Source organism: Triturus cristatus, chromosome 1_2 (assembly GCF_964204655.1).
Source record: "Triturus cristatus chromosome 1_2, aTriCri1.1, whole genome shotgun sequence".
Classification (NCBI taxonomy): Eukaryota; Metazoa; Chordata; class Amphibia; order Caudata; family Salamandridae; genus Triturus; species Triturus cristatus.
In genome coordinates this window covers 519,839,101-519,859,660 of record NC_140580.1, presented here as the reverse complement: position 1 = coordinate 519,859,660, position 20,560 = coordinate 519,839,101, and the positions used below count along the sequence as shown (strand labels likewise).

At 43.3% G+C, this 20,560-nt stretch overlaps 1 protein-coding gene across 2 annotated transcripts in view; it reads left to right on the top strand.

Annotated features, from left to right (window-relative positions):
• The window catches only part of LOC146867553 (delta-1-pyrroline-5-carboxylate synthase), a 384,344-nt gene that overhangs the window by 5,527 nt on the left and 358,257 nt on the right, over positions 1-20,560 (top strand). The gene's annotated exons all lie outside the window — the stretch shown is intronic.

The window sequence follows — 20,560 nt, the reverse complement described above, 5'->3', positions numbered from 1 at the left end:
GTTATGCCCCCCACCGTCGTGTGCATGTGTGTGTATGAGTGTATATAAATATATCTCAGATTGATACATTTAAAAAAAAATGGCACCTGCATTGGAATGAACACATGTGTCATTACGCATGTGTGTGTCCGCCTACAAAATGACAAAGCCTCCAGTAGCAGTCATGTTATCAAGCCTTCACCTCCTTTTGGCACAGCATAGCCAAAAGGAATTGGCAAAGCCAATATGTCCCAAAAGCTAGACCTATTGGCTTTGCCAGTGCCTTTTTTTTTTCCTGTTCGTGACCCAAACACATGAACAGCTCCCGTAACTTGGGGAGGATGAGGATTACATCTCTGTACACAGGTGTTCATTTATTACCACTCCGGGATGACATCTTGCGAGACCCCACTTCTGCAGGCCCATCCAGCAATCCATCTGGCTCTGAGATCCAACTTGTGCTGCTCTCATGCTTTCTTCTTCTACCACACACTTCCTCAGAACTAACTAAATTGCACAGTCTATCATAATCTGTCTGCCTGTCAGATAATTTTTTAATGCTGTCATGTCCTCCACATAGGATTACAAGTGGCATGCCAGCCACCCAAATGAACAAGATTCAGTGTGAATCGCCTTTTATCATCATCATTCAGTTTTAATCTGACAAACACCAGGTAATTGTGTGTCAAATTGCCTTCGTTGTTTTACTTTTAGATCCTGTGTACGTCAAACTTATTTCTATAAGTAATGCTTCATCATGGAGGCTGTTCCTTAAGGAAGTTTGTGGCTCCCTTCAAACTCAGTGTGCATGCACATGTGGTCCACTATGTAGGGTCACATTGTTTGAAACTGTCCGAGACATACCTTAAGTTATTCTAGGCCGTAGACAACCCCAACACCTTAACCCATTAATAGGAATATACATTTAAACTATGCTAAAAGTTGCTTTCCACGTTTACCAAGCTCTTTGACACATCTTCTTTGTCGGAATAGTCAACCTATTAAGTATGGTGCCTTGCTATAATGTTGCCAACGTTTTTTCTACGATGGTCTTTACTTTAAAGATTAGAACTGGACATTTTCAATTCGAATTCCATCCCCATATCCTTGAAATATGTTTGTATTACTGGTCCATTAGTCTCAGACATTTTTGTTTTAAACACAAGCGCGTCTGAGGTAAAATCCGCCATGTCTCCTAGTATATCTCAGGCATAACTTAAGAAATGAGTAGGAAGGCATTAATTAAGGCGAATACTTGATTTACAGCAAATCACGCCTCGGTGTTTTTGCTGTATTAACTTTAAATGTCACACACGGTTTGATTTTTCTTCTTCAGTACAAGATCTAGTACTACAGGAGGAGAAAAGGTTATATTGCATGTGGTTTGACTAATGGAGTTCCCGAACCACCATTTTCGTTAATATTTGTTGGATCAACAGTCAGTGTGCAGATACTTTCTTATTGTATTTAGATGGAGTAGGCAACACGTCCTGTCGTCACCTGTGTCTGTCTCACCCCCCTCCGCCCCCTCTCACCCCATGTCAGAAGAGGGTTCACCTTTAGGTAAAATACTTGTTAGTTCCAATATTTGATTCCTGGATACAACATTTAACCATGCCTTTTGCACATAAATATCTCTAAAAGTCTGGAATATTAGGTTAATTAGTGCATGTTTATATCAAACAGGATTTGGCTGATAGCTACGCTATTTCTTTTTGCTGGCTTAGTTCAGCATTCTCCATTTGGGTTCACATTAAATGTTTTTTTTAATATCTCCTAGTATGCAGAGCTTTTGGTGTTTCTTATGCACTATATTTGACTCCTTTTCCCTTGCTCCTTTCAATGAAACTTGCTAGGTACCTGAGGAATAAAAGGAGGTGGGATCAATTACAATTTAACAGTTACTGTGTAACCCATCTCGCCACACAGTGAAACCCAAAGTCTATAGATGGGATTTTAGGTAGGGTTTTATTACAAATTAAAAGCCAGACTGACATACTCTTGTCTCAGGAATATATTGTAACAATTCAGAATTACTACAGACAGGCCAAAACAACGAATAAAGTTTAGCTTCAGCAACATGAAACATGCAAGAAATTTGGTGATTGCAATGCACAGTATTAAAAAGAGCATCTGATGATCCATATACGATTTTGCATTTGACTTGCATGTTAATCATGAGGATAATCATCAGTTATACCCACAAAAGAACCTTCGAGAATCCCATGTCACGTGTCTCATTATTTTCCACCTTCAAACAGTAAAACATGGCACCTACACTTGAAACTCCTTTCCTTTGGTCCACACATCAGAACGTTCTTGGATTCTTCCTGTCTCCCAATTCCGTAAAAACAGTTGCCTTCCCTTATTCGTTAAGGCTTCTTTTCCTTGCTGAAAGATACTCCTTTTGAGCCTCACTATCACTCTTGCACAGTGTGCCTTTTTTATTGATAAGATCACACAACTGCACCTTAGAGGAGAGAAGATCACACAACTGCACCTTAGAGGAGAGAAGAACAGTTATAATATAGATGCAGAGTACTATTCAAATGGATACATTTTCAGTTGTAAAATAAATGCAGAGTATTATTCAAATGAGTACCTGAACACATAAGAATTTTCAAGATTATTCAAACCACACAAATGCAGATATATATGAGAACTGCAATTCAATGTTACTACAAGGAAAACGTTAATATGCACACTTGTGTAAAATTCGATTAAACCATAAATGCACCTTCTGTATCTAATCGGGTGCACTGCATAACGTTAATGTCACAACACATAAAGCCATGTGTAAATATATATGCTTTGCCTAATCAAACAAAAAGCTGAAGCTAAAATTACGCTGCTCGGTGTTGAGATCCATCAAGACCTTTGAAACACAGGTATGAAGAGGGCTGCGTCTTGTGCTACCAGCTCTCAATTATTTCCAAAGTTTGCTTGTTTACACTGTCTCATTTCTCACATATTGACTTATGTCGGCATGAAGATGCGTAGCCAGTACTACCACCTTACAGCAAATCCAATTGCAATTCTTCAGTTGATTTTTGACTATTGACTAAATGTTTAATTTCACATGCAGTGAGGCAGATATCACTCTAAAGATTTATATCAAGATGTCTCAGTCTTGTAGGATCATCTACCTCCCTCCCCCTTTCTAAGCTGTGAGCATAGAATGGCCTTCGGTAGATAGATACAAAATCTAGCAGTATTTACACGGTTGTTTGGAGGGACTTTAAAGTGGCCTTTGCCCTCCATAAATGTTCACTTGCCGAGGCCCTTGTAGTAACGTGTCTCCGTATCTCTCTCAGTGCCTTGCGTTTTCTGTGACACTTAAATAATTGTGTGATCTGTTACTTGTCTTTTAATTTTCTAAGATCTGGAAATATTTCTGCTGCTTTTGTTACTCTACCTGTTTTCCTATTTGTATGTTTCTGTTTGCTGTGTTCCTGACACTGAAATATTTATTTGTGTGGAATGTTACTAGAGTTGTTGCCTTAAAATTAGAGTTACGGTTGCCTATACTTAGTGCCACGGTCGAACGCAGTAGAATCTTCCGGTCTGATTATTGAATCATGATTTTATATACTTTGCTGTTTTCGGTTTTTATGTCAGTGTTCCATCCTTCAGACTGCCATTACAGTCCTGCTATCATTAGACAAATTGGATTTTTCGTTTGGGACCGGACTATTTTGCATTTTATTGCTGAGCATAAACTTCCCACAGACTGGTTATTTAGCTGTTTCTGTGTGCTTTATTGGTTGAATAACATTCTCTAGCCAGTCTTCTAATTGTTTTTGAGTGTACCTGGACGGAGGAACATTAATAGCCATATGCCATTACTGATCCCATAACCTACCACAGTGCTCATATGCTTCTTGAGGCACCACTGTCAGAATATGGGCTATAAGAGCTGCAGTGTAATTGCCAAAACTGGCTCATTGATCTTTGGAAACCGCTATTGGGTCTGGAAGACTCTAATTGAGAAATGAGCATACTACTTTCTCAACAAGGGCGTCCCTAATTTTCCTCACTGATCCCTCTTCCTGCAATTATCAACCATGCTTATTTGGATGTTTACCGGCCTAATCCAGAAACGCATGACAGTTTCTCCCATCTGGGTTTTTTCCTTCCAGATATTGTGATTTTAATTATGTGCACCCTGTGGAGTGCAGACAATGCACTGGGATCTCATGGGCCCGTCTGTGGTGGAAAGCACTAACAGGCCAGTATAGAGACATGCCAGAGTCCCAGCAGAGGATTCGTAAAGAGGCACCCCTCTCTCAGCCCCTAATCCATATTGACACATTATTCTGTATCTATAAGATTTATTTTATGCACTCTTTTAGTGCAGAACATATGAAGCATAATTATAGTGATTTATCATTGACATTTGCAAAGACTTGCATTATAAAAAGAACTAGCCTGAACATAGCAAACATTATGTTGGTAGATGCATCCCAACAGTGAACCTATCTTGGAGCCTCCAAATGCCCATGTGCTGCGTGCTGTTTTAGAGCAGAATATCCCTCATATTAGTCCCTGACTGAATGTTTCTCTGCCACTGAGCAGATTAATGGGCTTCTGAAAATGATAAACAGAATGTAAATAAAGGTACCAAATCTGTTAGTCATAAAGTTTGTAAGTCATTGTGTGTCAGAAAGATGTGGTGAGAACGAGAGCAAAGTCTGTCCCATACACTATATACATGGATACATACACACATTAGTAAGCTTCCTGAGAAAGCAAGACTATTGTAATAAAAAAAGGTTATGCATAGATATAATGCTTATAGGCAACCACGGGCCATAAGGTTATAAACCTTAATGGATGTAAAGTACAGATAATGGGTTATACCAACAGTATTTAGATCCTATATGAACTAGTAGGTCACAGGTCATGTGGGCAGGCGACCGAAGGAAAAACTATTCTTCGTGGCTACCCAACTTTTTTTTCATTTTTTTAAGATAAATGAGCCATGAGAATGATTATATGAGATAAATGGAGCATCGTTTGAGCAGTAAGAAATAAAGCACGGTTGCACCGACTGATCACGAACATGTATATGTGATAATGGAAAGTGGCTTCTCTGGGGGTGAGGGGGAGGTATGTAGTAGAACGGAGGGTTTTAGCATGAGGCAGTTGCCATGGTTAAAGAGTGGTTGGGGAGGGGAACAAAAATTGGAACATGGGTTGAATGTATAGATGGCAAAATGCTTGTATACATCTCGGATTTGAGTCATTCAAAGTACTTTAGTTCATCTGTATGGCAGGTGCACTCTTAAGAGTAGTTGGGTTTAACCCCTTCCATGCCCATGACGGAACGGTTCCGTCATGAGCATCGGTTGCGCTGTGCTCATGACGGAACCGTTCCGTCATGGCCCCGCCCGCGCTCGAACCCTTCAGCACCGCGGGGGAATTCCCGCCACGCTGAAGGGGTTAAGAGTCGTAAGGTAAAAAATTAACTGGCTTTCCAATTACTGTAAGTGCTGTAAAATCTTGGAATGAATTTCATTAGATTAAATTCAAACAAATTGTTTTGTAGTGAGGGAAGTGGGGCTATGCAAAAGGAGATGCATTTTCTAGTGTAGTGGCAAGCTCCAGTGCAGCCTGCACAAGAGGTGTGATGGTTTTAATGCCCGTACATTGATAATAGCGACTACTGGAAACTAGGCATGGCAAGGATGGCTGTTGTGCTAGAGGAGAATTTTAAGCTATACAGGGGGAGTTTATGGCCAAAATTTATATAAGGCTATTCATTACTTGAACTTGGAAGCAGATTTACCCAAATTGAAATTGGTCAGCATCAATAGGACACATTTCAATGTCCATTTGAATGTTTGGCAGGATTAGACTTACTATTGCAAAAATATTACATTGCCTTAAAGAGATGCTGTTATTCCTGAAATCTGAAGTGTTTGGTGATATGGAGGATGTGTTGCTCCCTACTAATTTTGCCCTTCAGGAATATTTGTTTTTATCAGATTGTGAATAGGTATACATTCAGCAGCAGATTCAGGCAACTGCAGATTCTCCTTCATAATGCGTTGTGTACTTCCTATTCCAGCTGTTTATTCTAGAAACACTAGCTTAAATGAGATGGGATGCTTGATCGAAAGGTTTTTGCTTGTCCTGAAGTGCATGGTCCTGTGAGAGAGCAGATAGTCCATATGGGATGCTCATGATACATCGGCGTAGTGGAGCTTCTTTAAGCTACCTAGAAAGAGTCGTTTACTTCAGTATTGAGATTCAGGGCTGGTGAAGAATAGAGTGGGGTGTAACATTATTGGATATATAGATGAAATGGCCTTTTGCACCTATTATTAAGCTTTACATGCTTCGTGGAATGAGGTTGCTTCAGATTAGATTCTGAATTATCCTGATGTGGTCCCTGTTATACAGATATCTAAGCGACAAAAAGACTCTTTGAAAGACTCAATTTATATGAAAGAAGTAGCAATTTTAATTGGAAAGTTGGTGACCAATAAATCTATGAATACTGAGGGATTTCAGACCGGAGAACACTGGGTCTTGGCAACAATGTTCCTTATGCTGCTAGAACTATTCAAATACTGCTGCACAGATAAGCATACACCACACTTCAGTGGAGCAGGAAATGTTTGGGCTGATTACGTTTTTTAAATGGAGAGTCAATTTTTCCACAAGATTTAATTACCTCATTTAGCAAATATTACAACAAGTCTCCTTCATAAGGTTGAACAATTATTTATATTGGGGCGAGAACGACTGACCATGATGCACGCTCACAAAAGCGTAGACGTTGCTGTTTATCAGGAGAGTCCTACTGATCATAAGCTTGAATTCGAAGAAAAAAAATCTGTTCAAGTGCTACAGCTATTCCTCTTGGGGTGCTTGAACTAGTATGCATTTTCTGTGTTTTGTTTTACTGAACGCTCTGAGATAAAGTCAGAGGTGGGTTAAATGGGTAGTGATTAAATATATGGAGTGGAGTGGGGCAAGGGTGTCCTTTTTTCATTGCTATTCTACCTGTGTATATTTACCCCCTTACTTTAAGAGTTGAGTGTTAGCATTTATCAAAGAGATTTGTGAGTAAGAAATTGGTAAGTTTTGTGGATAATCCAATTGTCCTTAATAAGAAGAACCCCCAAGAGGCTATCCTTCAGAGCTTTGGGGTAATTGGGGTTCCAATAAATGGAGAAAGAGCAAGGAGGTTGAGTTGGCATATTGGCAGAAAGGTTCTGCTGAATGTTCAGACTAATATAAAGTACTTTGCCATATTACTCAAAAAGGGGCAATTTGTTTGTGACTGGGTACTTTGGAAAAATATGTGTCAATCTTTGGACCAATCTCCATGATGCTGCTCTCTAGAGTTCTTTATTATAGTTTGCTTCTTAGTGTTCTAGCTATGTTTCTGGACAAGCCTCAGGGATAGATTATTTTATAAGGGTTTATCTAGATCCCAAACTTCCAGGCGTAAATTGGTGAAAAAGCCGGTATGTGTTTGAGTTGTGTTGCCTTATTTAGCCACGTTGTTGGAAAGCATATATATATATATATATATATATATATATATATATATATATATATATATATATATATATATTTAGGAGATGTGCACGACCAAATCTAATGGAAACCTATGTTGCCCACTCTCTTTTCATTTCTATTTTATGAACCTGGGGTCTTTAAAAAAAAAAAAAAAAAAAAAGGCAATTATCTAATGGTATTATTTAGATTATTAATGGTGTATTCTTTTCACATTCAATCGCCAAGTCAGAGTTTCTGTATCTGTATTTGATAGATTGGGGGGGGGTCTCTAGTTGGCTGAGGTTTGCACCCTGTCCAGGTAGGAACTCTTATTCTAGTCATGGTAAGGGAGTCACACACCCTGTTCACTCCCTTGGTAGCTTGGCACAAGCAGTCGAGCTTATCTAAGAGCCACTAGCCAATAGCAAACCAAGATCAAATGCGGAGTACCCCAAGTATCATCACTCAGCCCCACACTCTTCAACATCTGCATGGCCCCTCTCTCCGCCATCGTCTGGCAGCATGGGCTCATTATAGTATCCTATGCCAATGACACCCAGCTCATCCTCTCCCTAGCGAAGAACCCCGAAGACACCAGACTCCGCTTTCAGGAAGGAATGAAAGACGTTGCAGCCTGGATGAGCAACAGCTGCCTAAAGCTCAACTCGGAGAAGACAGAGGTCCTCGTCCTTAGACCCTCCCCCCCCCCACTGCTAGGTACAACACCTGGTGGCCCTCCGCCCTCGGGAACCCACCCACCCCGATGGACCATGCCCAGAACTTCTGCATCTTTCTAGACTCCTCCCTCACCATGATTCGCCAGATCAACGCTGTTGCATCCACCTGCTTCAACTCGCTCCGCGTCCTCCTTCAAGTGGATCCCCTCCCAAGCCAGAAAAACCGTCACCGACGCACGCATAACCAACAGACTGGACTACGGTAATGCCCTCTACTCTGGAATCAACAAATCCCTGATACACAAACACCCGACAATCCACAACACCGCAGCCAGACTCGTCCTCTGCACCCCGCGACATGAGCATGTGAACCAGCACCTGTGAGACCTCCACTGGCTCCCCGTCGAGAATAGAGTAACCTTCATGCTACTGACCCAGGCCTATAAATCCCTCCACAACATCAGACCCAAATACCTCAACGAAAGAGTCTTTCCGCGTACGCTAAAGAAACCTCCGCTTCGCCAACCTTGCCCTAGCAGAGACCCCGCACATACGCAGAACCAGAGCAGGTGGAAAAGCCTTCTCCTACGTCGCGACCAAGGCCTGGAACGAGCTTCCAGTCAACATCAGACGCTCCCCTACCCTGCACACCTTCAGGAAGAGTCTCAAGACCTGGCTTTTCGGCTGACCCGGAGCAGCACCCCTCGCCCCCCCCCCCCCCCCCCCCCCACCCCCCGCAGCGCCTTGAGCCCCTCACGGGAGAGTAGCACGCTTTAAAAGCCCCCTGATTGATTGATTAAATATGTGAAGCATTTGTACTAACACACACAGTAACAATGTGAAAACACTACAAATGGACACTACATCAGTTTAGAAAAATTACCAATTTTTATCTGAAGAAAACAGACCAAAATGACAAAAATCCAGCATACACAATTAAAAAGATCATTTTTAAAGGTTAAAAACAGTTCAGTTCATAGAACTCTATGGATGCTTCACCTTTAGCACAAAGGACCTGGGATGCCTCAATCAAAAACAGGCTTGGAGAACGTGAGGCGCTAGAAAAGCAAAGCGACGCATCAGTTCCTGACTCCCTGGGGAGGTGATGCGTTGGTTCCTTTACTGTCAGGCAAGGTGATGCATCGATATCCGGAAACGTGGCCTCGGTTCCTTTCTGCTGGGCAACGTCGATGCAGAACTTGCGATGCATCTCAAATCCGAATGTGCTGGTTCTAAGTGGCAGCGAAACAATCGCTCGTTGATTTTTCTTTTCCCAGCCGCAGGGCAGGTGAAGTGTCAGTTTCTTCAGCTGCACAGCAGGGCCTGCGTCCGAGTCGGAGCAGGCACCACTGACATCTGTGAAATGGTGCTCAGGATTTGGACTCCGGTAATCTTCCAGCGGCGATGCATTGGTTGTTCAACTGCATGGCGGTGCTGCATCAGAAAAAAAACAGGCGCTGGAGGTAGATGCGTGGATTTTCTAGGTCTTTGCAGAAAAAGCCACCTCCAAGGGCCCAGAACTGGAATGGGCACCACTTGGCAGGTCAGAACTCCCAGCAGAGGAGTTCAGGGGCTGCAGATGAAGTCTTTGATGGCCCTGAGACTTCTTAACAGGAGTCCAGCACACACAAGCCCTTGGAGAACCTTGGCAAGCAGGATGTAGAAGGCAAAGTCCGGTCCTCTCACTGCCCAAGTCAGAAGCACCAAGCAGCAGGCCAACACAGTACAGCACACAGCATAGTGGTAGTCCCTCCTGACAGCTTCTCCAGCTTAGCAGAATGTCCCCTTTGTCCAGAAGTGTTCTGAAGTTATGGTGTCACAGCTCCAGTATTTACAGCAGTTTCTGCCTTTGAAGTAGGCAAAATTCAAAGACAATTCTCTGTAGTGCACAAGACCCTGCCTTCCCCAGACCAGCTTTGTGTGAGGAAGGCACAGCCCTATTTAGGTGTCACTTACAACTCTTCCCACCACTCTAGCTCAGGAAGACCTCTCAACCTGGTGATGGGATATCGGGCACACCCCAGCTTCCTTTGTGTGACTTTCTAGAGTGAATACCCAAACAGCCCAACTGACACCCGCCCTCAGACGTGGATTCCACAGGCATGCAGAGAGGCACAGAAGGGTAAAGCAAGAAAATTCCTACTTTCTAAAGGTAGTAGTTATAGAGTAGGGGGTGCACTCCTAAAGTTGATCAAATTATTCATGCTTAATGTGGTGCTGCAGCAAGCAAGAGTTGTCAGCTGATGCTATTGGAAACCAAGTTAATAACAAGTTTGAAAGCTTGTGTGTGCTGCACACAATTCACCTGGTGTGTATATACACCGCTATGTAAACATAATTTCACAAATGTTTGTTTTATTCTAAGGTGTCACCGAAACCTTATTTCAGATATACGTTAGAGTGGGCACCTTAAAGACCGCTTATAAGATATACCCTAGAGAGTCTTTATCTATTAGGAAAGCCGGTCTTTGACAGTTAAGACTACTAACTGAAGAATTTCCCCTGAGGAAGGAACCGTTAGGCTCCGAAATGCATTGGGCATGACCACTCATCAATGTATATTTTTGTACATGTATAAATTTGCTTGAAACCTACATCTATGTGTAACAGATGTATGATGTAAAAATGTCTTTTTGGAAAACGTTTTGTGTAACTGCATAGAAGTATATGTACCTTTTGAATTGAAAATGAATTCCTAAGAATAAAACAAACATTTGTGAAATTATGTTTACATAGCGGTGTATATGCACCAGGTGAATTGTGCGCAGCACACACAAGCTTTCAAAACTTGTTATTAACTTACTTTCTAAAGGTGGCATTTTTAAAACACAATTTAAAAACCAACTTAACTAAAAGATGCATTTTTAAATTGTGAGTTTGGAGACCCCAAACTCCAAAGCTCTATCTCTTCCCAATTGGAAGTTCAACTTTTAAGATGTTACAATGCAGCTCCAATGGCAACCTATGGGAGAGGTAGTCATTGCAAAAGTGAAAAACGAAATTAGCAGTATTTCACAATCAGGACATGTAAACCACACCAGTACATGTCCTACCTTTCAAAAACACTACACCCTGCCCATGGCACTACCTTGGGCCTATCTTAGGCATGTCTTGCAAGTAGTAAAAGGGAAAGTTTGGGCCTAGTAAGTCGTTGCATTTGCCAGGTCAACATGTCAGTTTAAAACTGCCCACACAGACACTGCAGTGGCAGGTCTGAGACCTGTTTGCAGGGCTATTCATGTGGGTTGCACAATCAGTGCTACAGGCCCACTAGTAGCATTTGATTTACAGGCCCTGGGCACACCTGGTGCACTTTACTAGGGATTTGCTAGTAAATCAGATATACCAATTATGGATAAACCAGTAACAGATTCATTTTACACAGGGTGTACTTGCACTTTTGCACTGGTCAGCAGTGGTCAAGTGCCCAGAGTTCTAAAATCAGCAAAAACGAAATGCAGCGCACAGTTAAGAATAGGAGGTCAGAAGCAAAAAAGACAGGGGAAACACAAGCCAAAGATGCCAGGTCTAACAGTAAGAACTTATTTTCATTTCAGAATATTTTTGGGCTACGTGTGTCTGGTGGAAACTTTCTCTAAAATTGGTTCTATGGGCCGATGAGGCAAGGCATAGTTGTGTCACAGTTGTTTTAAGAGTAAATCTCCTAACCCTCCCGCCCCTTGTTTTCTTGATTATGCTGAAATTTCTTAATTTGTGAAAGACGACTTAGTGGCACTTTCAGCTTTTTAGGACCCATGGTTGATGGATTTTCTTAGAGGATACTCAAAGGCTTGTTTAGACTATTTCTATTACTATCAATGCATGATTGGTTTTGTATAATTCTAACCCCACGTGAAATGTTGGCCTGGCGTTATTCCCAATTTTATGCAATCCCTATTCCAAACAAAATTATTAGAATTACAAACTATACTTGCTTCCTGCTCACCTTTAACTAAAAGCTATACTGTTCCCTACTGGAAATGTTTGTCATGGGGATATACCTAACTGCAGTTGATGCATCGTCTGAAAATGGACCTTCACTGGTCACCTCATTGCTGCTCTAACAGACCTTACAGCCCCTGTTTAGGCTACTAAACTGCCTCTGAGCAAATTTAAACTCCAGCACCCTGCAAGTGTAGAGCCGAGATGATACTATTAAATCAACGACGACTAAAAGGAAACTCAAGTTCACCAGTTAACTTCTGTTCTCCATCCATTATACAGAAGTCAAAGGAGGATCTAATAGACATTTTACTATTGAGTCCCCACCATTGATGGAAGCAGCTCCCATTTTATATATATATATTGTTCTGTTATAGTATTTCTAAAGTGCCTGGTTACTCGAAACAACGGATTTTCTCCACGCTAGGAAGTCTAGGCTACCAGAAATACACAAAATGAGGTAATTTAAAACGTTTTAAAATAGCCAGGTTTTAAGTTTTCTCCGAAATGTCCGTTCTGTTTTTCATTGCCTTTGAGGCAGGGAGTTCTACAATTTAGGGGCAGAAAGCTAAAAGAGCGGCCTTCCATCCGAGCTCTCTTCACCTTCGGCACACCCGCTAATCCGCAATATTAAGAATCCCAATCCTCTGTTCGTCGAGGAAAGTGTGTCTACTTACGAACATATCCTTTGCTAGATCCTTTAGTATTTTTTTGTATTATACCTGCACAAAATAAATTAAATGCAAGTAAAAGCCCACTAAACCGAAACTGTGTTATGGGGCTGTTTTTTGGGCTGGGATAGCAAATGATGGTGCAACACTGGACACATGACACTCTGCTAAGTAGATAGACTCTGACTGAGTCAAGCGTATGAGTCACATGAAAAACATTCTTTTCTAGAAGTCTTTCATAGTTCTATACCATACACACAGTCTTCCCACCAAACCAAGAAATCCATAATGTAAAAAAAAAAAAATGATCATGCAAACCGTAAACATTAATTTTTAGCTGATGGAATTGGCCAGGCATGACCTACGCAAGTATTGGGAAGGGTGGAGTGAGCGTAAATTGCTTCAGGTGTTAAATCTGAGCTTAACAGTAGGTGGTAACAAACGTGTGTTTAGGATAGAGGGTGGTAAGTGATATTGTAATGCAAAATCACCTTGTTAGCATTTCAGTTGAACTGCTTTGCTTTTATGATGCAACATTTTTCAAAGTTTAACTACTAGCAGTAAGAAAAGTGCAGATTTAGGTTGGCTGGGCACACTGATATGACTCCCTTACCTTTGTTTGTTTAGCACTCTTAACTTGTTTGTGAATGTATTCTCTTCACAAGGTTATTTGTAGCTTCTGCTGTATCTCCTGTATAACTGTGACGCAACTAGATAGGTATACAAGTAAAATGAAACCTATACAAAGCAATTGTCGCCCCTCTTTAGTTTTCCTACCTTTTTAAGTCTGTCACGACAGCGCAAATGTGTGCAAGATATATTGTAAATAATTATTTAAAATGTACGCAAAGAACATGAGAGAACATTGGCTTCTAAGAGAGAAGTACTGCCTCACCTGCTGCTTTGGGTTTTTTGGTTTATTGCTCCGCCCCGAATGGAATACTTGGACCGCATTGTGTGCGGGCGTATTTTATATTGGAAGATTACACCTAGTCATGGCAAAGTCAGTTTACCTCGTACATACATTGTATGCAAAAAGTAATGTTGTGTCTTTTTTGTTTTTTAACTGAGTTAGGCTTTTTAAAATCTTTTTGTAAGGACAAGTGCGAGCCATTACCATCACCGCCTTTCCTACCCCATCACACCCACCATAGCATTTGTGCATGCCTGTGTTTGCATACTCTAGTATATGCAAGCAGATGAATGGATTTGTCAATGCTTGTTTCTGTAACGCCGTTAAAACTTTGTCTCGCGGCTTACTTGCCATGGTTTGCATAATGCTTTTACTTTAACTGCGGTTTTACACAATTATGGATTTATGAAGTTCTGATTTTCATTTGATCTGGATTCAACCTGACTGCTCGTCGTCGAGTTCATCTCTTGCCATCCCTGCTGTAGGTGACGTGGGCAGGGTTCGGTAACGGTAGCGGTTGCATCATCTTATGAGAGATGCTGTCCACGTGCAATTTAGCTTCCCGGTCTGCCTGTCTGTCAGCCTGCAGCTCGTTGGCTGAAGCTGTTAGCTGCCGGGCTGCTTTTATAAAAGGCTTCAGCTGAAATTGCAGAGAAAACCTTTTTTTGCTGACTCGCATTACTTTGACAAAGGCTATTAAGCTGCTGGTAGGGAGTTTTTGTTTCAGTTTAATTAATGTACCTATGAGCTGTTTGATTAGATAAAGTAGGTCATTAAGTGTAATTTTTCTTGGTACTCGGGGCGCAGTAAAATAAAAGCAGATTGATAAGTATATTTGTATTAGCTGATTGTCTTGGTGTTGCTTAGAAGAGACGCCTGGTACGTTGCTAGCTTTGAATCTCCTGACCTGATGGCACAGCAGCATGGCGTTATTAGGCATGTGTTTATTTATGTACTCTAATTGCTTTTTCTTAGTAGTCGTTTTTCTCGAACGCCCATTTATCTTTTCCCTGAGCCATTCTCCGAGTATTGGCAAGCTAGCATAGCTAGTCTAAACCATTTGCCGCAGCCTCTCAGCAATAGAGAACAAGAAATGTCATTTCTTTTGAAATTGTGTATAGTTTAGGGAATTCTCAGTTATTTGCTCTTCACTAGATAATGTTGATCTGCTTTAGATGTAGTTTATTTGATGCCTAACCAGGCTTCTGCCAGATTTGTATGAATGTTCATTTTCTTGTCTGAATTAGTTTCTTGCAATGGATCAAACTGTGACCGAACCATGCTCTGCCCAAAACCTCTAAACGCCTTTTGCTCACAACATGCACAGTTCAAATTAAGTGAACTGTCTGCAGAGTGCCACATGAAGCATAGTGTGTGGTACCGGCTGGAGATGTTAAGTCTTTGCTCAACAAAATCAATCTTTTTCTTCGGCAAGTTTGCTGTCATACAGATTGTGCTTTTCTTCTTTAGCCTTTGTTTTATATACTTTGGTGTCATATTGCTCAACAACAGAATAGCTGAAATCTGACCATCCTGTCATGCCTTTGACATCTCCGTATAATTGCCTGATCCCCACACCCAGCCCTTCAAGCAAAATCCCCCTAACAGCATCGATTCACACATTTTATCCACGTCTAAAGGTTTTCAGAGGCAAATAATATGAAAGCATACATCACAACTAGAGACAAAAAACATACATAACAACAAAACAGAGCTCTTTAACATACTTATCTGGAAAGTTGGGAAAACATTACACTATTGTCTCCTGTGTAGGTAGTACATACCCATTAAACCCGCAACTGCCCCGTTCTCCCTCCCCCCCCTCCCCCCCCCCCCCCAAAAAAAAGAAGAGACTAGAGACCGGACCTTGGGAACCTGCAAACACCCCACCCCCTGACAAATTCTCTTCCAAAGATTGAACAGGGTCCCTTCGTCAGAAATTTGTCTTTACAAATTGATGCCCCCCCGATCTGTAAAACCAAAGAAAGAGTTACAATGAGAGTTGAATCCTACAGGAATGGGGGACTGCGAGTAAGACAGTATTTAACCATCGTAACTTTGAGAATCCTCAAATGAATCGGTGTGACAGTCCTTACTGTCTGAGGCACCTATTCTAACCACAGACCAGAAAAATTGCCCCACGTCTGATCAAACCAGAATAATCAGTCTTCCAACGTATATATTATTCTCTCATAGCGTCAGTCACAAAAAGCTTTATTCGGCCACGGCCATAAAAGTCAATAATTTAAGAGGTATTGTTGGATTGCAATAAAGCATTAACATTATTTGCACTTAGCTATATAATACCAGTATCAGATACAAACATATTCAAATACTGCACAGTTATTTTCTTAAAATAATTTGATTATAATTTGACTAAATATTATATGTATCGACAATATTAAAACACATCAGTGAAAAGATAACCAGCATCAATTATTTCAACTATGCAATATAATTATAGGGAAATAGACTCATATCTTTTCCTGAGTACTAAGACCTTTCTGATAACATTTGGTACAGCAAAACAGATCTCCGAGGTAGAAAGTTTCTGCAGGAAGATCAAGCATTCCTTATGATTTCTCAGTTTGGACTTCCTTAAAACAGGGATTACAATTTTTGCCTAATCCTTATATAAAGGACAAAACAGTATAAAGTGACACATGCTTTGTTTAGATGCTTGATCACAGCCACACAGGGGTAAATCATGTGTCCAAACTCATTGTAGGGTAAAAGCAATCTTGAAATGTATCATGCACAACCTAAAGAGAGTAAGACTGCAGTAGGTAGGATTCACAACACTGAAGAGTTATGTTTCAAGGTAATCTCTCGTAGAAATCTTAACATATCCCTTAAAAGATACCATACACTGCATTTTTTTTGTAATCTTGTGTCTTTTTTTTTTTTTTGTAAAACATTTTTATTGGCATTTATAAACAATAATACACGCAGGCATAGGCGGTATCGCCAGCATCACAGAGACTTACATATTTGTAATCTTGTGTCTTTACGCGGGGCATGGCCAAGCCGCGGACCAAGATGGCCGCTCGGCATTGAAGCTCTGCATGGTAGCCCTGCAAGATCCTGGCTGTCTCGGTAATAACAGCCCATCGAGCCGCTGAAATGCCTGGCGCGAGCTCCGCATCTGCTGGTGCATCAAGGGCCTTGTTTTCAGCTCCACACACTGCCCGCAACTATTTTAGCCATCGTTACAGGCCTTGGTGCGGTGGAGTCAGCAGCGGCCCCCGGCGCGGCCTCCTGAAGCTCCGGAGCTGGCGATCCTGAGGCGCGCCCGTCTCCTGTACCGAGGGCAGTTGCCGATTACCTGAATGCAGCCATGACAGCAGTGAGTGCGTTGACAGCTCCCGCCTTCCCACTTACAGCGTCCGCCGCGGGTCCCCCCCGGTTACCAGCTCTTGCAGGGGGCTGTTAACTCCTTCGGCGGCGCTCCCGGAGGCCTCCGAGGTGACAGGGTCCTCGAGAGTGCCAGGGAGGCTGCCATCCGACCGCACTCGCTAGCGGAGGGGAGGTGAGCTAATTGGAGCACCGCGAGACTGCCCTTCTATGTACGATGACCGGCTTGGGTGCGACCGAGCGCGACCCTGCCTCCGGCTCTACAGCACTGCCTCCCTGACAAACTTTACATTGGGTCTGCAGCCTAGTTTTGCATCACGGCCTACCCACTCCTCAATTCAGCAGCCCACTGTACCTGGGGACCAGCCTGCCTGCTTCTCCTGCCCGAGCCCCTGCCCATGCACCACGGAGTGGCACAGCCACCAGATCTTGCCGCATGACGCCTGGGCCAGCCATCACTAACTGCCGGGGCACTGGTGCACCGCTGCAGATCTGATAGCTCCCCTTGGCGCCGCCGTGCAGCGCCCCCACCCTGCGCTTCAACTGCTGGAGCCGTCTGTGGCACGTTATTCCCCGCACATGGGTCACTTAGTTATGGGCAGGAAGGACCCCAAGCAGAGAATGCTCTTGTTCCCGGTGGCCTCAGAAGGAGTACAAGATCGTGGCGCTGATATGGCTGAGGGTGGCCAAGTTTCAACTGCGATTCCGGAACTGACAACATCCAACCCCAATCTACTGTCAGAACTCAGGGCCGGGTTCAAGGCCTTGGACAACAGGTTTGACAAGTTGGAGAACCGCTTGGATACTCTTGGTGCCAAACTAGACATCCACAACAGACGTTTGGACACAGCAGAAGGCCGGATCTCGGATCTGGAAGACTGCTCCGCGCAATCGACGAAGAGGCTGGAGCGCATGGAAAAATTTCTAAAAGACATTGCAATTAAGAATGAGGACTTGGAAGCACGCAGCCGCCGCAAGAACATCTGTATTATTGGAGTTCCGGAGTGGACTAACCCGGGGAGAATGGACACGTTTGTGGAATCCTTGCTGGTAGATTTATTTGGAAAAGAAGAGTTCACCCCGGATTTGTGGTGGAGAGGGCACATGGTTCATTGGGTCCTCGGCACAACCCCGGCTGCCCTCCCAGGCCTATAATAGCTTGTGTCATGAACTTTCGGGACAGGGACACTGCATTGAGGCTTGCCAGGGAACTGGGTGCGCTGATGTGGCTAGGGTCAACGGTCTCACTATACCCGGACTTCACCCTCATGGTTCAGGAGGCTCGCTGCAAGTTTTCAGGCGTCAAGGTGACGCTACGGAACCTGGGCCTTAGATATGGAATGTTATATCTGGCCCGTCTGAGGGTCGACGCCAACGGGTGCTCCCGGATCTTTGACAATCCTACTGACGCACAAACTTTCTGCAAGGCCTATAAGAACTCAGATGGCAAGCGGAGGGAGGTTGGACAAGCCCCTTCCCCCATACATGGCGGATCTGTCACCAGTGTTGAGCTCTTTTCAAGTGAATGACCGTCAGGCCTGACCGGTCGTAATAATTGTCTATAATCTTTGCATTCTGAGTATATGCTATGGTTTGTGCTTTGCTGTTATAATAATTGGGGCAGTACACGTAGTTCATCACTGTTATCCTGCAATTGATGGGCACCATCGAAGCGCTGCCTCCCCCCCCCCCCCCCCCCGCCCCGAGGTGCGTAGCACGCTGTTGTTTTCACAGATTGTAATGCTAGGCGGCTCGTCTGCCCCAGGCCTTGATGGTTTCAAAGGGGACTTTTATAAGCAGTATAAAGACATCCTGGCCCCAAAACTTATAGAAGTATATCACACATCCTTAGAAGCAAATCAACTGCCGCTGACCCTGCGGGAAGCAGTGATAGTATTACTACCCAAACCTGGCAAGGATCCCTTGCTCTGTGGGTCGTACAGGCGGTTATCTCTCTTGAACTTCGATAATAAAATATTAGCGAAAACAATCTCGACGCGGCTTGCTTTGCTGATGGACAAAATCATATCCCCTGTTCAGTCGGGGTTTGTCCCACGCAGATCTACCTTGCTAAACCTCCGCACACTTTTTGCGATTCTACATAGAATCAACCCGGCTACACCGGCCGCAGCAGTACTACTAGACGCTGAAAAGGCGTTTGATTCTCTTGAGCGTCCTTTTCTATGGACGGTCATGCGCAGGCTGGGCATGCTCTTTGGGTTCATCAACCTTACGATGCTGCTCTACTCAGCCCCAACTGCAAGACTATGTTTAAATGGTACGCTTTCCCGGTCCTTCACCCTATCCCGCAGTACTAGACAAGGCTGCCCCTGCTACCCTTCATTCTAGCAATGGACCCCCTAATTCGTCACTTCCAGGAGTGTCACCTTCATAAGGGGCTCCAGTTTAACACAGGACCATTACTGGCTTCTTTATACGCGGACGATATTTTCTTATACGTCCGAAATCCCCAACAAAGCTTAGACCCTCTCATCTGAGAGATCATCAGATTTGGCAGCTTTTCGGTATAAATTGCCATAAATCTGTACTCTTTCCCCTCACTGCGGGTACTATCCGAGGGGAGTGTGAATACCCGCTAACTTGGTGCTCGGACTCCGTTAGATATTTGGGCATAAACATACATTTACATACCAATGAAATCATATTATCAAACTATGGCACGGCGATACATACACTGGAAAAGCGAGTGGACAGGTTGATTAGACTACCATTTTCAATTGCTGGGCGCATCGCTCTGATCAAAATGATTGTCCTGCCCAAATTCTTGTATTTATTCAATAAATATTCCTATTCCATTACCGAATAGTTTTTTTGAATCTATACGCACCCACTTTATTAGGCTGACTTGGGCGGGGGGGGGGGGGGGCCGGGGCCAAACGGCCCATAGTCTGCTGGGAGATCATGACACTCTCGTATCACAAGGGTGGATTTGGCATTCCTAATTTTCAGATGTATTACTTGGTCGCTCAATGCAGCTATGCTCATTCCTAGTTCCACCTGGACGCCAGAATCCCCTACTTACGCCCTGAGGCAGATCTAGTCCTTCTGGATACACTACGTACAGTCTTGCCCCTGGGTTACTCGCGTGACCCACTCGACATTCAGACGGTCTCCACAACAAGCTGGGCTTGGCTAAAACTGGCCTGGATGTTTGGGTCACCACCACTATACTCCCCGAGCCTACCGCTCCCGAATCCACGGTGGATTCCCATCACAGGTGAGGGAATAGTGCAGCGCACCCTTTCACGATTCAACATGGCCTCCATTGGGGATCTCTACACGGATGGCCACGTTTTTTCTGTCTCCGACGGGGACAAATTTGCAGGGGCTTCGTTTATGGACAAGTTTATACTTACTCGACTTGGTGCAGCAGTTAAGGCCAAGCTTCCTAGTTACCCGGTCGAACCCGACCCGTTCCGCCCCCTTAACCATCGTTCTAGACAGCGACACTGGGGAACATTTGATTTCCAAACTATATAGATCCTGTATGG